The sequence below is a fragment of the Chiloscyllium punctatum genome, chromosome 24 (assembly GCF_047496795.1).
Source record: "Chiloscyllium punctatum isolate Juve2018m chromosome 24, sChiPun1.3, whole genome shotgun sequence".
Lineage (NCBI taxonomy): Eukaryota > Metazoa > Chordata > Chondrichthyes > Orectolobiformes > Hemiscylliidae > Chiloscyllium > Chiloscyllium punctatum.
Genome location: NC_092762.1, coordinates 36154745 through 36172832, shown reverse-complemented (window position 1 = coordinate 36172832; position 18088 = coordinate 36154745).

The window sequence follows — 18088 nt, the reverse complement described above, 5'->3', positions numbered from 1 at the left end:
GCACTGAAGAAGTCCAAATATGTGCAGGTCAGGTGAATTGGTCATGCTAAATTGCCCGTAGTGTTAGGTAAGGGGTAGATGCAGATGTAGGGGTATGGGTGGGTTACGCTTCGGCGGGGCGGTGTGGACCTGTTGGGCCGAAGGGCCTGTTTCCAAACTGTAAGTAATCTAATCTAATCTAATCTAATTATAAAAACAAAGTCCAAGATGGATTATCTACTCAGCACTTCTGACTGAACTTTGATATGAATGCATCAGCCTTATCTTTTGCACTGATGTGCTGGGCTCCTCCATCAGTGAGGATGGGGATATTGGTGGAGCAGCTCCTCCAGTGAGTTGTTAAATTGTACACCACCATTCACGACTGGATGTGAAAGGACTGCAGAGCTTAGATCTGATGCATTGGTTGTGGGAGCACATAGCTCTGTCTATCACTTCCTGTTTATGCCGTTTGGCACGCAAGTACTCCTGTTTAGTACCTTCACCAGGTTGACACCTCATATTTAGGTCTGCCTGATGCTGCTCCTGGCACGCGCTCCTGAACTCTCCATTGAACCAAGATTGATCCCTGCATGATGGTAATGGTTGAGTGGGGATATGCTAGGCCATGAGGTTACAGGGCCCTGGTGAGACCACACCTGGAGTACTGTGTACAGTTCTGGTCTCCAAATTTGAAGAAAGACATTCTTGCTATTGAGGGAGTGCAGCGTAGGTTCACGAGGTCAATTCCTGGAATGGCAGGATTGCCTTACACGGAAAGACTGAAGCGACTGGGCTTGAGTTTAGAAGACTGAGAGGGGATCTGATTGAAACGTATAGGATTATGAAAGGACTGGACACTCTGGCAGGAGGGAACATATTTCCGTTGATGGGGGAATGCCGAACCAGAGGACACAACTTAAAAATACGGGGTAGACCATTTAGGACAGAGATGAGGAGAAACTACTTCACCCAGAGAGTGGTGGCTGTGTGGAATGCTCTGCCCCAGAGGGCAGTGGAGGCCCAGTCTCTGGATTCATTTAAGAAAGAATTGGATAGAGCTCTTAAAGATAGTGGAGTCAAGGGGTATGGAGATAAGGCTGGAACAGGATACTGATTAGGAATGATCAGCCATGATCATATTGAATGGCGGTGCAGGCTCGGAGGGCAGAATGGCCTACTCCTGCATCTATTGTCTATTGTCTATTGTCTATTGTCTATTGTTACAGATTGTGCTGGAGTACAGCAGTTTTGATGACCCACAGTGCTTCATGGATGCCCAGTATTGAGCCATAGATCGGTTCGAAGTCTGTCCCAGTTAGCACAGTGATAGCAGCACACAACAAGATGGAGGGTATTCTCAACGTGAAGGTGGGACTTTGTCTCCATCAGGACAGTGCAGTGGTCACTTTTATCTATACTGTCATGGACAGAGGTGATTGCAACTGGCAGATTAGTAAGGGTGAGGTCAAGTACATTTTCTGCTCTTGTTGGTTCCTTCACCACCTGCCAGAGACCCAGTGTAGCAGTTATATCCTTTAGGACCCAACCAACCCAATCAGTAATACTGCTGCTGCTGCTGAGCCACTCTTGGTGGTGGACATTGAAATCCGCCACCCAGTAGACATTTTACCACCCTCAGTGCTTTTTCCAAGTGTTGTTCAACATGGAGGGGCACTGATTCATCAGTTGAAGGACGACGATAGGTGATAACCAGTAAGAGGTTTCCTTGCCTCTGTTTAACTTGAAGCCATGAGACCTCATGAGGTCCAGAGTCGATGTCAAGGACTCCCAGGGCAACTTCCTCCCACCTCGGCTGGGTCTGTCCTGTCAGTGGGACCGGACATATCCAGGGATGGTAATGGTGGTGTCTGGGTATGTAAGGTATGATCTGATAAAAATGAATGGATCAGGCAGTTGCTTCACTCATCTGTGAGACAGTTTTCTCAATTTTAGCACTAGCTCCCAGATTCCAGTATAGAGGACAGGGCCGTTGTCTTTTCTGGTTCCAAGGACGATGCCAGATGGTCCAGGGTTTCATTTCTTTGTTGTGAGTTTCTAGCGATTGATACGACTGAGTGGCTTGTGAGGCCATTTCAGAGGGCAGTGGAGAATCAACCACATTGCTGTGGCTCTGGAGTCACATGGAGTCCAGACCACGTAAGGATGGCAGATTTCCTTCCCTAAAGGGCATTAATGAGCCAGATAGTTTTTTCCGACAATTGACAATGGTTTCAAGGTTAACCCTTAATTCAGTTTTTTTAAAATTGAATTCAAACTCCATCATCTGCCATGGCACGATTTGAACCCAGGTCCCCACAGCATTATTCTGAGTTTCTGGATTAATAGTCAAGTGACAATACCACTAGACCATCGATTCCACTGAGGAGGTGGATGGGGATGCAGTGAGAGGGAGGTTGTGGAAAGGCAGGGATGGGAGTCAGCCTGGAGGGCCGTGGGAATGGGGATGTGGGGGGCAGGGAATAGGTACCAGGGCTGAGTCGAGGGGTGGTGATAATCTCCTGTCAGTGAACACTGAAATTGCAGGAGAAATAGTTCTCAGCACATGATTGAAGATGATATCCTGGGATAGAGAGAATGAGACAGAGAGAAGTTGGACAGATACACAAACATGAGGGGAGGAGGTGACAGTGTCTCAACCTTTGCAGCCTCTGGTTTCTAACCGTGTGTGTGATGTGTTTTTGTTGAAATGCAGTGAGACTGTGTGTGGGATCTTCCTTCATTCGACAAGGTGTTGCACAAAAGGGCCTGGAATAAACTAAACATACGGGCCATGTATTAGCATGGATACAGGATGGGATAACTGACAGGAAACAAAGAGTGGGGATAAATGAGTGCGTTTCTGGTTGGTAATCAGTGACGGGTGTTTGCCTCAGTGATTACCATTAGGACCACAATTATTCACAATTTATAGAGATGATTTGGAGTTTGGGGATCACAGTTAATGCCAATGTTTGTGGATGACATGAAGGTAAATGGTAGAGTAAAGTGTGCAGAGTACTCTGAAAGTTTCCAAAGGGACATCGATAGTTCAAGTGAGTGGGCAAAGGTCTGGTAGATGGAGTACAATGTGAATAAATGTGAAATCATCCAATTTGGAATAACTGTGAGAGGGACTATTTCTGAACGGTGAAAGAAACTTGCAGCATGATGCTGTGCAGAGAGACCTGGGGGTCCTTGTGCATGGATCAGAGAATGCTCGTCTACAGGTGCAACCAGTAAGTCAGAAGGAAAATGGAATTTTGTCTTCCTAAAGGGATTGTGGTTAAAAGCAGGACGGTTACGTTGCAGCTGTATAGGGTGCTGGGGAGACCACACCTGGAGGACTGTGTGCAGGTTTTGTTTCCGCACTTGGGAAAGGATGTACTGGCACTGGAGGTGGTGCAGAGGACAAGGTTCACTAGGTTGATTCCGGAGTTCGGGGGGTGGCTTATGAGGAGAGACTGAGAAGACTGGGATTATATTCCTTGGAATTTCTTAGAATAATGGGGATGGTGTGGTGGGAGTGGATCTCAGAACCATATGAAGTTATGAAGGGAATAGACAAGATAGAAGTAAAGAGAGTGTTTCCACTGGTCGGTGAAACTGAGACAAGTGGGCATAGCCTCAAAATAAGAAGGAACAGATTAGGGCTGAATTGAGAAGGAAGTTCTTCACCCAGAGGGTTGTGAATCTGTGGAAATCCCTGCCCAGTGAAGTAGTTGAGGCTTCCTCAGTGAATGAATTTTAAGTTCAGAGAGATAGATTTTTGAACAGGAAATGAATTAAGGGTGAAGGTGAGAGGGTGGGTATGTGGAGCTGATCCCACAAAAAGACCAGCCGTGATCATACTGAATGACTCAGGGGGCTCAAAGGGCCAGACGGCCATTTCCTGCTCCTCATTCTTATGGTCTTATGGATTTGAACATTAACCTCTTCTGGGGGGTTGTGTGTATGGGTGGGGTGGGGTGCGGTGAGGAGGGCGGTGTTGGGGGGAGGGGGGTGAGGGTGGAGTCCTGAGCCTCTGAAGCATTTTTCAATCATTGTGGAAGGGTTGTATTATTACTTCAGACAGTGCTAAATGGAAGTTGCAGGTGCCACTCAAATGTAGTTTATTGGTCAGCTGAGGCTAATGGGGAAAGGAAAGAGAGGGTTGGATTTTTCTGTCTCTCCAGCCAGCCGTTTTCTTTTCTGTATTTCCTCTCGGAATATCTGGGACAGACTCCACTGGGACTTGTCACCATTTTAATGGGGAGGTGGGTGAGTGGTCAGTGGGGATCATGGTGTGGGAAGGGAGTGGGATCCCAACCCCCGCTTCCCCACAACATGTCCCACTCCCTCCTCCTACCATTCTCAGTTTATCTGTGAGGATTAGGGGATGAACAGAAGGAATTGTTGCCATTGACTGGGACCTTATTACGGGTAAAAACAATGACTGCAGATGCTGGAAACCAGATTCTGGATTAGTGGTGCTGGAAAAGCACAGCAATTCAGACAGCATCCGAGGAGCAGTAAAATCGACGTTTCGGGCAAAAGCCCTTCATCAGGAATACAGGCAGAGAGCCTGATGGGTGGAGAGATAAGTGAGAGGAGGGTGGGGGTGGGGAGAAAGTAGCATAGAGTACAATAGGTGAGTGGGGGAGGGGATGAAGGTGATAGGTCAGGGAGGAGAGGGTGGAGTGGATAGGTGAAAAAGAAGAAAGGCAGCTCGGCATGGTTGAAGAGCTTCAGGACAGAGGAAATGACCTGGGAGTTGCAGTGGGAGAGGGACTCCCTGAGATTCTTGTAGAGAGAGGAGGAAAACATCTTCAAGGCAGGCATTCGCAGTAGGGTTAAGATCAACTAGGTAAAAACAATGACTGCAGATGCCTTCCCCGCTCACCTACTGTAGTCTATGCTACTTTCTCCCCACCCCCACCCTCCTCCAGATTATCTCTCCTCACTTCAGGCTCTCTGCCTTTATTCCTGATCAGGGGCTTTTGCCCACAACGTCGATTTTACTGCTCCTCGGATGCTGCCTGAACTGCTGTGCTCTTCCAGCACTACTATCCAGAAAATGGGATCTTATTACTGTCTCTTGGGTTGGGGGGTTGGGGAGGGTGGGGTTTGGTGAGGGGGTGAGGTTTTGGAGTCGGCTCTGGGACTGAGGAGGATCCTTAGCATTGCAAAGGGGCAAGAAATGCAGGATCTGACACACCCGACCCCACCACCCTCCCACGCCACCCCCACTCACTTTTGGCCAACGTTCAGGATGATATTAACCCACTCCATCAACGGTTGGCCATTTTCACATTTTGCTTCCTGTGGGATCCCACACAGTGGAATGTGGGGGCAGGGGTTGTTGCACGGAAAAGGAAGACAGCTGAAAGAGGGATGGGGTGGTAGGGGGCTAGGTACCGGATCTGGAGGGAGGGTGTGAGGGTTTACTCCAGTGATCAGACCCAGCCCAGCTCCAGGTTGAAACAGGAGAGTTTAGTATTTGCTGATGGCTTAGTGGAGATGGAGGGGTGGGAGGGGGCTGCTGTTTTCAAATTACAGCCTGTGGGATCTTGCTGTGCAGGGACAGACTGCAGCCATTTCCTTTACAGTAGCAGGGAGCAACACTTTTCACATTCAGGAAATTCAGGAGGTGAGGGCAAGGGGTTCTGAACGTGGGTGGTGAAGGTACAGAAACCTTCAGTTTCATTCAACATGGAGTGGGGGAAACTGGGGACAGCTGGTGGGATCCAGCTGTGCAGAATACCTTTCACTCCAATATCAGCCCCTCTCTGTGGGGGTAATGGGGAGGTGGGGGGGCTGGTGCGTGGAGATGGGTTCTGACAGGTTGTTGAAGGGATACCATGTCGGTCCTGCATACAGCTACCTGTGGGATCTTGCTGTGCACTCCCTCGGCCTGCAGCTCACCCTCACATGTTACGCTAGCCTATCCATAGGGCCCTAGGGTGAGGTCACTAATGGTCTGATAGTGGTTAGGGTACACCGTCCCTCCATTTCCCCCATAGCTCTGACCCTCCCACCACCTCTCGTCATCCCCTCACCCTCCGAGACATGGCACAGAGATTGGAGCACAAGGCAAACGTGAGGCAGGAGAGGGCATTTCAATCAAAACAAGTGTGGAATGGAGAGAGAGAGAGAGAGAGATAAAGAAATTATCGAAATGAAAGGGGAATCTGGCCAGAGATGGAGGTGTGGGTGGGACAGTCAAAGAGGAAGACGGAGAAAGAGACAGAGAAAGAAAGACATTGATCGATTTGCAAGAGCAGGAGGAGAAAGCTGAACAGAGATGGACAAGTGGATAGTGTCAGACAGAGGGAGAGAGGAGTGAAAGAGAGAAACAGGGACACACAGATAGAGAGTTGCCTGTACCAGGGGAAGGTTCCTCATTAATATTTCATGAAGAAACTGCACCAATCCCGGATGGAGTGGGCACGGGGGTGATGCCCTTTGAATGGGAGTGGGTCAGGGGAACATTGGACTTGTTTTTTGTGCTTCTCGTACCCCCGGATTGTCAGAGAACCAGCTGGACGGGGCAGATTAAACCCAAGGGATGGTGCGGGCTGGCGGGAAAAGGGGGAGAGGGACACAAGTTGTGGTGAGTGACTCTCCACCACTGAGTCATTGCCCAGCCCCTCAGAAAATAAAGCCTGGGGCAGTCAGAAAGCATTTGCCCCTGATCACATTTGAAATCTGTTCCAATTCTCTGGGTTTAAGATCAGGGAGAGGTGCTGATTAAACATAGAGACTTTGGAAGTCAGTCAGTGATGGGATCTCGTTTGTTTCTCCTCAGTTTTGTTTCAGAACATTTTAGCTTTGATCTGATCGATTTCCATCTCTCTCCTGGAGGGAATTCTGAGAGACTGAACCTTGGACACTGAGGGAGAGACAGACTCTGGCAGTGGGAATGGGGGTGGTGTGTGGGGAGGGAGAGTTGGGGGCTGAGAGACAATAAATATTTCTGTCCCTGCTTCCCTCAAACAGAAACACTGCGACAGTCCTGAGGCAGTCTGAGTAACCTTCCCGTTCCTGGTCCCTGGGTTTAATATCAGGGGCTGTGTTGGGAGGAGACTGTCTGATTGTGGAGGCAGCGAGTGGTGGGATCTTGCTGTGCTTTTGGTGCAGGAGTTTGTGAAAAACTAAGTAATTTTCATTTCTCTCTCAGTCCTTCCGCCTCCCGTTCCCGGGGAGATTTGATTCGGGAGCTGAAACACGGGAAAATGCAGAGACAGAGAGAGAGAGACAATTATTATAAACTGTCCCATCTCCTGTCATTCATTTACACACAAACACACAGTCCGGGGGGAGAACAATTGTGGGGCTCAGGCAGTCTCTGGGGTTTGTATCACAAGGGGGTGAGCTCTGGGGGGTAGAGGATGTGGGAAGATAGAGGGCCAAAAAGGGAGCTGCTGCACAGTCTGATCCCACAGATTTCACTACCTCCCTCTCTCTCTGCCTCCATATTCCCAGTTGCCTGTCCCTCACGCAGCTTTCTATAAATTCTCCTCTCTGCCATATCCTTCACATCTACCCCTGCCCACTCTCTCACCCTGTCCCCAGGTTTTTCAGGAACTGATCTTCCATTCAGTATTTCCGATCTTTGGCCTTTCCCACCAACCTCTCTCTGCCCTCTGTGATCTTGCTATTGCTCCCTGAGGGTCATTTGACCCACATTCCCCTCATTCTCTGTCCCTCTCTATCACTCATTCTCAATGGTATCTCTGTTTACCTTTCTCCCCACCGACTTCTTTCTCTCTTTGGGTTTCCATAGATTCCCCACAGGATGGAAGCAGGCCATTCAGCCCATTCACACCAACCCTCTGAAGGATAGCCTCCCCAAACCTTTCCCATCTCTGTAACCCTGCATTTCCCATGGCACGTCCACTTAATCTGCTCATCCTTTGACTGTGGGAGGAAACCAAAGCACCCAAAGCAAACCCAGGCAGACACAAGGAGAATGTAGAAACTCCACACAGACAGTCATTCAAGACTGGATTCGAACCTGGGTGTTTCTCTCTCTCTCTCTCTCTCTCTCTCTTTTCTTCTGTCTCCGTATCCCTGTGTTTATTTTTCTCTCTTTCTCCTTCTCACTTTCTCCATTTTCCCCTATTCTCAATGGGATTTCTCTCTCCTGCTTCCTATCTGTCCATTTTGGTCTGTCTCTCTCTCGGATCTTTCTCCCTGTGTCTTACTGTTTCTCTCCCTGTATTGCTCTGTGCCCCCGTTTTCACCTTTTCTGCCCCAGTTTCTTTCTCTCCTATCTGTCCTTCTATCTCTCTCTCTCTGGGGTCTTTCTGCCCCCCTCGATTCGTCCCTCTTCCTCTGCCTCTCCATCTCTGTCTCTATCCTGCACTGTTTCTCTCCCTAAGATCATTCTCTGTCTCTCCCAAGTTTTCTCTCTCTCTCTCTACCCCCGACTCTCCAGATGGAGGTTTCCTTCTGTTTACCTATGTCTCCCTATTCCCCATGTATGTACCTGGAGTTTCACTCTCCATTTGCCTGTGGCTGTTTATCCCTGTCCCTGGGAGCAAATTTGGGGTGGAACGGTGGCAGGGCTGAATACTTATTGGAGTGGGATTCTCCTTCTGTTTCCTTCTCTCTCCCTGTCGATCCATCTCTCCCATGGCTTTTCTCACCTTTATGCCTCAGACCTGAAATCCACACAGAGACAAAGCTTCAGTTTCAAACCAGCTACAATAGGCTTTTATTCAGACAAGGGAACAGTCTTCTGCAGCCAAGGAACAAAGATTAATCCCACAGGGGAACATCGTATTTCCACACTGACAAACACAAGGTGTGAGTGGGATGAACTTAACCAGTAAAGTTAGTGAGTCTCTGAACATCAAGCTATTTCACACAAGGACATGAAGCGACTATATGGATCTGTTGTACAAGTGGACATTTGTTCATTTTACAAATGATCATGAATTTTCTCACTGAGATTTTTTTAGAATTCTGACACTGTGAACAGGCCCTTCAGCCCAACACATCCACACTGACCCGTCAAAGAGTAACCCATCCAGATCCATTTCCCCATCCTATATTTACCCCTGACTAATGCACCTAACATACACATTCCTGAACACTCAGGGCAATTTAGCACAACCAATTCACCTAACTTGCACAACTTTAGACTGCGGGTAGAAATCGGAGCATGTCGACAGAGGGAGAATGTGCAAACTCACACAGTCGTCCGAGGCTGGGTTCCAGGTATTTGAGGCAGCAGTGCTAACCACTGAGTCACCTCTGATTGACTCAAATTGTGTTCAAGATGGTTAATCTCAGGGAAGTGTAATTTGCTGCTGACTTTGCCTATTTTCCCACACACTTCCAAGTATTCAGAAATCTCATCTTTCACAATGGATTCCAGGATCTTACCCAGGACCGAGGTTAGGGTAATCGGACTGTAATTTTCTGTTTTGTGCATTACTTCCATTTAAAACAAGTATGTTTGCATGTTTCTGTGTGTTTGTATGTGTGGGTCAGTGTGTCTATGTGTGTGTGCATGTTTCTGTGTGTGTTTATGTGTGTTAGTGTACATGTTTCTGTGTATATGTATACATGTCTGTGCCAGTGCGCTTGGATGTGACAATGCTGTCACTTTAACAAGGTTATTTTGTTCTTGGTTGTTTTTTAAGACTATAAGACATAAAAGCAGAAATTAGGCCATTCTGTCCATCGAGCCTGCTCTGCCATTCAATCATGGCTGCTACGTTTCTCATCGAGGAGAAAGTGAGGACTGCAGATGCTGGAGATCAGAGCTGAAAATGTGTTGCTGGAAAAGCGCAGCAGGTCAGGCAGCATCCAAGGAACAGGAGAATCAATGTTTCGGGCATAAGCCTGAAGAAGGGCTTATGCCTGAAACGTCGATTCTCCTGTTCCTTGGATGCTGCCTGACCTACTGCACTTTTCCAGCAACACATTTTCAGCTCTGCCACATTTCTCATCCCCATTCTCCCTGTAACACTTGATCCCCTTGACAATCACAAACTTATCTATCTCTGTCTAAAAGATATTCAATGACCTGGCCTCCACAGCGTTCTGTGGCAGTGAATTCCATAGATTCACCACTCTCCAGCTAAAGAGGTTTCTCCTTGTCTCCATTTAGAAAAGTCTTCCCTTTACCCTACTGCTGTGCCCTGGCGTCCTAGTCTTTCCTACCAATGGAAACATCTTCCCAACATCCATTCTGTCCAGGCTATTCATTTAGATTCCCCCTCATCCTTTTGAACTCCATCGAGTACAGACCCAGAGTCCTGAAACTTTCCTCATACATTAAGCTTTTCATTTCTGGGACCATTCTCGTGAACCTTCTCTGAACACCCTCCAGGACCAATACATCCTTCCTAAGATACGGGGCCCAAAACTGCACACAATTCTCCAAATGTAGTCTGACCAGATCCTTCTAGAGTCTCAGAAGTGTATGAATTCATACTTTCCCACATTGTACTCCATCTGCCACTTCTTTGCCCACTTTCCTAACCTGTCCAAATCCTTCTGCAGACTTCCTACCTTTTCACTGTTACCTGTCCCTCTACTTATCTTCATATTATTGGCAAACCTGGCCAGAATGCCCTCCGTTCCTTCATCTTGATCATTAATATATAAAGTGAAACGTTGAGCTCCCAACACTGAGCCTTGCGGAACACCACTCGTCACTGGCTGCCATCATGAGAAGGACTCTTTTAGCCTCACTCTCTGCTTTTGGCCAAACAGCCAATCTTCTATCCATGCTAGCACCTTGTGTCTAACACTATGGGTCCCTCACTTACTCCTCTCCCAGTCAATTCTCCCCACCTCCTCTCTCATGCCTCTGTATTTGCCTTTATTCAGCTGTATTACCATTATCTTTGATTTTGTCTTCCCTCTCAATTTGCAGAATAATTTCAGTCATATTATGATCACTGCCTGCTGAGGGTTCCTTCACCTTAAGCTCCCTGATCAAGTCTGCCTCTTGCCTGTAAGAATCTGTCTTCCAGTTTATATTATAGAACATAGAACATTACAGCACAGTCCAGGCCCTTCGGCCCTCAATGTTGCTCCAACCTGTGAAGCCCATCTGAATCCCATCGAACCTACATTATTCCATATGTCTATCCAATGACCATTTAAATGCCCTTAAAGTTGGCGACTCTACAATTGTTGTAGGTGGTGCATTCCATGTCCTTACTACCCTCTGAGTGAAAAAAACTACCTCTGACATCTGTTTTATAACCATCACCCCTCAATTTAAAGTATGTCCCCTCATGCTAGCCATCACCATCCGAGGAAAATGCTCTCACTGTCCACCCTATCTAACCCTGTAATTATTTTATAAGTCTCAATTAAGTCACCTCTCAACTGTCTTTTCTCTAATTAAAACAGCCTCAAGTCCATCAGCCTTTCCTGGTAAGACGCTTCCCTCCATACCAGGCAACATCTTAGTGAATCTCCTCTGAACGCTTTCCAAAGCTACCACATCCTTCCTATAATGCGGTGACATGAACTGTATACAATACTCCAAGTGCCTCTTAAATGTTGCAATTGAACCACTTCCTCTGGCAGCTCATTCCATACCTGTACCACCCTCTATGTGAAAAAGTTGCCGCTTAGGTCTCTTTTATATCTTTCCCCTCTCACCCTAAACCTATGCCCTCTAGTTCTGGACTCACCCACTCCAGGGAAAAGACTTTGCCTATTTATCCAATCCATGCCCCTCATAATTTTGTAAACCTTTATAAGGTCACCCCTCAGCCTCCGATGCTCCAGGGAAAACAGTCCCAGCCTGTTCAGCCTCTCCCAATATCTCAAATCCTCCAATCCTGGCAACATCCATGTAAATCTTTTCTGAACCCTTTCAAGTTTCACAGCATCTTTCCGATAGGAAGGAGATCAGAAATGCACACAATATTCCAACAGTGGCCTAGCCGATGTCCTGTACAGCCGCAACATGACCTTCCAACTCCTGTACTCAATACACTGACCAATAAAGGTAAGCATACCAAACGCCTTTTACACTATCCTATCTACCTACAACTCCACTTTCAAGGAGCTATGAACCTTCAGTTCAAGGTCTCTTTGTTCATCAACACTCCCTAGGACCTTACCATTTACTGTATAATTCCAGCTGAGACTTGCTTTCCCAAAATGCAGCACCTAGAATTTATCTGAATTAAACTCCATCTGCCACGTCACAGTCCATTAGCCTATTTGGTCTAAATCCTGTTGTAATATAAGTTAACCCTCTTCGCTGTCCACCACACCTCCAATTTTGGTGTCATCTGCAAACGTACCCTCTTATGCTCGCATCCAAATCATTTATGTAAATGACAAAAAGTAGAGGACCCAGCACCGATCCTTGTGGCACTCCACTGGTCACAGGCCTCCAGTCTGAAAAACAACCCACCACAACCATCCTCTGTCTTCTACCTTTGAGCCAGTTCTGTATCCAAAATGGCTAGTTCTCCCAGTTCTCCATGAGATCTAACCTTGCTCATCAGTCTCCTATGGGGAACCTTGTCGAACGCCTTACTGAAGTCCAAATAGATCACATCTACTGCTCTGCCCTCATCAATTCTCTTTGTTACTTCCTCAAAAAACTCAATCAAATTTGTGAGACATGATTTTCCACACACAAAGCCATGCTGACTATCCCTAATCATTCCTTGCCTTTCCAAATACATGTACATCCTGTCCCTCAGAATTCCCTCCGACAACTTGCCCACCACCGACGTCAGGCTCACTGGTCTATACTTCCCTGGCTTCTCCTTACCACCCTTCTTGGCACCACGTTAGCCAACCCCCAGTCTTCTGGCACATCACCTGTGACTATCGATGACACAAATATCTCAGGCTCACCAATCACTTCTCTAGCTTCCCACAGAGTTCTCGGGTACACCTGCTCAGGTCCTGGGGATTTATCCACCTTTACCCATTTCAAGAAATCCAGCATTTCCTCCTCTGCAATATGGACATTCTGCAAGATGCCACCATCTATTTCACTCCAGTCTATGTGGAGTATCTTCCATGTCCTTTTCCACAGTAAATACTCATTTCGTATCTCCCCCATTTTCTATATCTCCACACAAAGGCCGCTTTGCTGATCTTTGAGTACCCCTATTCTCTCCTTAGTTACCTTTTTGTCTTTAATATATTTGGAAAAGCTCTTTGGATTCTCCTTAATTCTATTTGCTAAAGTTATCTCAAGTCCCCTTTTTGCCCTCCTGATTTCCCTCTTAAGTATCCTCTTAACTTCCTTTATACTCTTCTAAGGATTCACTCGATCTATCCTGTCTATACCTTACATATGCTTCCTTCTTTTTCTTAACCAAATCCTCAATTTCATTAGTCATCCAGCATTCCCTATACCTACCAGCCTTTCCTTTCACCCTAACAGGAATATACTTTCTCTGGATTCTAGTTATCTCATGTCTGAAGGCCTCCCATTTTCCAGCCGTCCCACAAAACCTCCTGTCTGTCCTCCGAACTATGGAGTTTCCAATGACTAAAGCTCTGCTCCTCCTTTCTCTTCCCCTCTCAGCAACAGGGTCAGACTCTGTGCCAGAGGCCTGTACCCTATTACTTACTCCTGGTAAATTGTCCCCCCAACAGTATCCAAAATGGTCCACTTGTTGTTGAGGGGAATCATCACAGGAGATCCCTGCACTGCCTGCAGGTTCCCTTTCCTACCCCTGTCGGTAATCTATCTACCTTCATGTGGCTGTGGAGTAACTACCTTTCTGTAACTTCTCTCAATAACCCCCTCCCCTTCCAGAATGATCTGAAGATCATCCAGCTCCAGCTCCAGTTCCCTAATGGTCCTCAAGGAGGTGGACTTGGGTGCACTTCCCAAAAATGAAGTCAGCAGGGACACTCGAGTTGACACTTACCTCCCACATTCCGCAGGAGGAACTGCCCTAACCTCCATTCCCACGATTCTAAATTCCCAAGTAGACCTCTGAGAAAATGAAACACGAAAGAAAACAGTTGTTACCTTACCAACTGATGCACAGAACTATTTTTTTGGCTTAGAGGAGGAGGATGGGTGGGAGACATTCCCAAGTATTATTTAGGGTAAAGTAACCACCCAAATGTGTAACCTCATGACCTTCCAGATATTCTAGAGGGAGTCAGAAACTAGATTCTGAGGTGAATAGCAGTGGTTTAGATACAGAATACGAGATGCACAGGAGTGAAGTACTGACTGGAATATATTTAAGGAGTTCAGGGTGATTAATAAGGAAAATAAGAGAATCACATAAGTGAGCTATAGGGCCAGAAGGTCGAATTTGAATGCATAACACAAAGGTAAAGGCAGGATTCTTGACAGTGTGGAGGAACAGAGGAATCTTGAGGTCCATGTCCATAGATTCCTGAAAGTTTCTACCGACGTTGATAGGGTTGTTAAGAATGCATATGGTGTGTTGGCTTTCATTAGCTGGTATATTGTGTTTAAGAGCCGCGAGGTTATGCTGCAGCTCTGTCGAGCCGTGGTTAAACCACACTTGGAATATTGCATTCAGTTCTGGTCGCCTCATTACAGGAAAGATGGGGAAGCTTTACAGAGAGTGCAGGGGAGATTTATGCCAGGAACAGAGGGCATGGTCTAGATTAGAATGGTGCTGGAAAAGCACAGCAGGTCAGGCAGTATCCAAGGAGCAGGAAATTCCTCATTCCTGATGAAGGGCTTTGCCTGAAACGTCGATTCTCCTGCTCCTCAGATACTGCCTGACCTGCTGTACTTTTCCAGCACCACTCTAATCTAGACTCTGATCTCCAGCATCTGCAGTCCTCACTTTTGCCGAGGAACGGAGGGTATGTCTTATGAAGAAAGGTTGAGGGAGTTAAGGCTTTTCTCATTGGAGCAAAGAAGTATGAGAGGTGACTTGATAGGGGCGTACAAGATGATGAGAGGCATAGACAGAGAGACTATCATAGACAGAGACTTTTTCCTCTGAAGGAAATGTCTATCATGAGGGGGCATAATGTTAAGGTGATTGGGGGAGGGTTTAGGGGAGATGTCAGAGGTAGGTTCCTTACACAGAGAGTGGTGGATGTGTGGAATTCTAGTAGAGTAAGACATGCTGGGGACTTTTAAGTGACTGTTGGATAGCCACATGGAAGATATTACAATGGAGTTTATGGAGGTTAATTTGATCTGAGAGTAGGATAAAAGGCCAGCACAGCCATGAGGACCAAAAGGCCTGTACTGTGCTGCACTGATCTCTGTTCTCAATTAATCAAGGGATTCAGGGTGGTTTATATATCGAATAACAGATACTCCGGAGTAAGTTACAGGTTGGAATCGAATTGAGGAGTTCAGCATATTTCTGTACAGTCATACATACAAAGGAATGCATAATGATTTTTGAGGTCATTTTGAATATGGAGCAACAGATACTCTGGAGTGAGTTAGAGACTGCAATTTAACCACATGTTTTGGGTCATTAAAAACTGGTTGCAAATTTGAGAGATGTAAACTTTGAGGTGGTGTGATTGGAGTTGGCAAAAATGATTGGGTGTGCAACGAAGGGAGTGGCAGCAGATAACATGGGGTGGCTGTTCATTGGGAATGAAAATAAATACGGGCTGGGAAAATATTTGGGGGATCCTCAAAAATTGGAAGGATGAGTGGTGAGTGCCAAATCTGTCGTTAGGACATCTGGGGAGGTGCAAAATTTGAGGGCATGATTGAAGAGGAACTTGAGGTTTGCAAAATGTTTGGAAGGTTGCAAATTATGGGGGTACTCAAAACCTAAGCAGATGCAACATTTGGGGAGTTTGAACAGAGTGAGGACTGGAGATGCTGGAAAGACAGAATTGATAAAATCTGGAGAGGCAAAAAGCACAGCAGATCAAGCAGCCTCACAGGAGCAGGAGAGTCAATGTGTGGGATTTGGGACCTTCATCAGGGGGACTGAGGAAAAATCTGGGGTGGTGGGTCTGGGGGAAGGTAGGTGGGGTGATGAAATGTAGATGCAGGTCGGTGGTGATTGTGATTAATCAATCAGAAGGAAGATAGACAGGTTCGGTCAGGTCAAGAGGACAGGGGTGGAGAGGGAGGGCTGGACAGTTCGAGGTGGGAAGTGGGAAGATTTGGAAGCTGGTGAATCCTATATTGAGGCCATTTTGTTGTAAGCTTTTTCCTCAAGTTCTCGTTTGGCTTTATTTTGATCTTGGAGCAGGCTCATGTCTTTGGGGGAGTTGAAATGGCTGACCCAGAGGTGGGGTTGATTGGAACATGTGGGCCTTAGATGTTGCCTGATCTGGTCCCAGTGCTTGTGTTCAGGCTCCCACTGAGAGGAGAACACATTGGGAACAAGGGATGCAATAAATCAGGTTAGAGGAAATATGGGTGAATCTCTGCTGAACTTGGAAAGATGTTTTGGGTCCTTGGATGGAGGAAAGAGGGGAGGTGTGGCATCAGGTGTTGCACTTCCTGGGTTCACAGGTGAAGGTGCCAGGTGTGGAGGAGAGGATGGTGGGAAACGAGGATCTAACTAGGGAGTCATGTAGGGAATGGTCCCCAGGAAAGCAGATGGGGTAGAGTGGGAAATCTCATTTTCGTGTTAGGGGTCAGATTGCAGGTGGTGAAAATGGCAGAGGATGATGCATTGGATTTGGAGATTAGTGGGGTGGAATGTGAGGGAGTTCTATCCTTGTTGTGGCTGGGAGGGGTTTGAGGGTAGAATGTGGTTGTAGGGGAAGGGGAAATTACGCACCTTGAAGAAGGGGAGGTGATGGCCTCATGGTATTATTACACGTATTATTATCCAGAAACTCAGAAAAATGTTCTGGGGACCTGGGCACGAATCGTATCACAGCAAATGGTCGAATTTAAATTCAACAACAAAATCTGGAATTAGGAGTCGACTGATAGCCATGAAACTATTGTCAATTGTTGGAAAAAAACTATCTGGTTCATTAATATCCTTTCGGGAAGGAAATCTGCCATCCTTACCTGGTCTGGCCTCCATGTGACTCCAGAGCCACAGCAATGTGGTTGATTCTCCACTGCCCTCTGAAATGGCCTCACAAGCCACTCAGTCGTATCAATCGCTAGAAAGTCACAACAAAGAAATGAAACCCTGCACTATCTGGCATTGACCTTGGAACCAGAAAATACAACAGCAAAAACACAAACAGCTCTGTTGACCATGCAAAGTCCTACTTACTGACATCTTGGGGCTCATGCCAAAATTGGGCGAGCTGTCTCACAGACTAGTCAAGCAACAGCCTGATATAGTTGTTCTTACGGAATCATACCTTACAGATAATACCTCAGACACTACCAATACTTTCCCTGGATATGTGCTGTCCCATGAGCAGGATAGATCCAGCAGAGGTGGCTACACAGTGGTCCGAAACTGCTAGACTGGGTTTGTGGCAGGTGGTGAAGGAACCAACAAGAGGGAAAAACATACTTCAGGTCATCCTTACTAATCTGCCAGCTGCAGAAACATCTGTCCATGACAGTATAGATAAAAGAGACCACCTTCCTGTGCTTATGGAGACAAAGTCCTTCCTTCACAATGAGAAGACATCCACATTCCGGCAATAGTACTGAAGAAGTGTGGTCCAGAACCTGCTGCTCCCCTAGCCAACCTCTTCCAGTACAGTTACAACTCTGGCATCGACCTGACAATGTGGAAAATTGCCCAGGTATGTCCTGTACACAAAAAGCAGGACAAATCCAACCCAGCCAGTTACTGCCTAATCTGTCCACTCTCCATCATCAGTAAAGTGATGGAAGGGGTCATCGACAGGGCTATCAAACAGCACCTGCTCAGCAACAACCTGCTCAGTGATGCTCAGTTTGGGTTTTGCCAGGGTCACTCGGCTCCCGATCTCATTACAGCCTCGGTTCAAACATGGACAAAAGAGCTGAATTCCAGAGGTGAGATGTGAGTGACAGCCCTTGACATCAAGGCTGCATTTGCTGAAAATGTGTTGCTGGAAAAGCGCAGCAGGTCAGGCAGCATCCAAGGAACAGGAGAATCGACGTTTCGGGCATAAGCCCTTCTTCAGGAATCGCCATAACGTCGATTCTCCTGTTCCTTGGATGCTGCCGCACTTTTCCAGCAACACATTTTCAGCTCTGATCTCCAGCATCTGCCATCCTCACTTTCTCCATCAA